This window comes from Mus pahari, chromosome 5 (assembly GCF_900095145.1).
Source record: "Mus pahari chromosome 5, PAHARI_EIJ_v1.1, whole genome shotgun sequence".
NCBI lineage: Eukaryota > Metazoa > Chordata > Mammalia > Rodentia > Muridae > Mus > Mus pahari.
The window spans coordinates 136,955,862-136,957,862 of NC_034594.1; positions in this window are offsets into that span (position 1 = coordinate 136,955,862).

Here is a 2,001-nt window from a genome sequence, read left to right on the forward strand (position 1 = left end):
AAGAATTGTGCAAAATACAACTGATGTGATAAGATAGATGGTATTAATATAATTTTGTAGAATGTATATATATCAAAATATGCTTATATATACCATAAATATAATTTTTTTGGTTAAAATTTTAATTGCAAAACCATCAAACTTAAATCTTTTTCCTGATGCTATGGGCTCCCTGGGTTCAGCTGGACAGTCTAATTGCTGGTTTCACTCGTCACCCATGAAGTTAGGGTTAAAATCATGGCCTCAGCTGCACTCCTAAGGGGATTTACGTGAATGTGGAGATGCGTGTGTGTGTGTGTGTGTGTGTGTGTGTGTGTGTGTGTGTGTGTTGGGGTCCTTTCTACCTCTTGATGTTGTCTCAGTTCCAATCCCCACTACCTGTCTTCTACATGTGGCTTTCCAGCTTGATGTCTCCAGTGAGTAGCTGGGCTTTTTATATAATGGTCCAGGTGTCTCTAGGCAAATGCTCAAAGTCTAGGCCCCCAGCAGAGGCAGAGCCTCATTTCTGCCACACTGTATTGGTGGAAGCAAGTGAAGAATAGGGGAGGCAAGATTCAGTGTAGTAGAAAACTATATGTGATGTGCACACAGAACCTTGGGAAGTAGACTGGAGGTTTCTAAACTCTGACACTTAGTGCTTCTTCCTGAGAATTTTGCAAATATGTGTGAGAGCTTTCAACATCCATTGAGTAGTGACTTTCTAGAGGGATTTCCATTTCCATTGTTACTTTGATTTCGTGATTCATGCTACTAGCCTACCAAAATTCCTCTAAAATTTTCATTGTGTTAACAGCAACTGGGAATCTGAAGTTAAAGAAAAATATCTCTGCCTTTTCCAAGTCTGGTCTTGTGGATACACAATTGATTCAACTACCAAGGAGCTTGGGGCTTAGGTGCCTGCTGAGCCGTTATGCTCTTGACACCTTTAATTTAAGGATAAAGAATCTAATATTTTTATTTTTTTAGTAAGCCGCATAATTTATAAAGCTAGTTTTTTTAAAAAGATTAATTTGTTATTATATGTAAGTACACTATAGCTGTCTTCAGACACACCAGAAGAGGATGTCAGATCTCATTATGAATGGTTGTGAGCCACCATGTGGTTGCTGGGATTTGAACTCAGTACCTTTGGAAGGACAGTCAGTGCTCTTAACTGCTGAGCCATCTCTCCAACCTCATAAAGCTAGTTCTTGGTATCTCTTCTATAGAATTAGATGGATCTCTCTCTCTCTCTCTCTCTCTCTCTCTCTCTCGCTCGCTCGCTCTCTCTCTCTCTTGTCTCACTATATAGCCCTGGTTGCCTTGAAACTCACTAGACCAGGCTGGTACACCCAACGTGGTTATCTTATCTATGAGATAAATAAGACCCTAAGGGAAAAGTGAATCAGAGCTCTTACTTGTTAGTGTCTACCAGACAAGCAGACAATCATAGCATACAATGGAAATTAAATGAGTGTAAGCCACACCCCCTAGAGAGGTAGATATGAGTGTTAATTAATAACTCATAATTGAGCTGAAAAAATTAGTATCAACAAAATGTTTGGGCTGTAAATGGCTTTGAAGCAAAACAAGTTGCACACCTTTTGTCTCTCCCTTTGAAGTTGTTTAGCTGCAATCACAGCTTTGGCTACCTGATATCTCCTCCCCTGGCAGAAGACAAGGCAGTGTTTCTTATCTCCTGACTGGTTCCTGTGGGAAGAAGTTGAGTGACTCACAGAGGAATTAGGATCTGCAAAGAGAAACCAGCAATTAAAATTCTAAACTTTATTAGTCATTCTGATCGAAAGCTAGAAAAGACTGGCTGAGCGCATCCCAAATATGAAAAGTCCTCAGTAAATGTGGAATTGCTTCTTCAGAGGGATTTCAGGTACCAAAGAACTACCAGGCGACTTTTTATAATAAAATTGAACAAGGATCATCTTTGTGATAAGAACCAGTATAACAACCTCAAGGGGAAATGTTTGTCATATGTGAAAAAACCTGGTTGATAGATAAGACAGT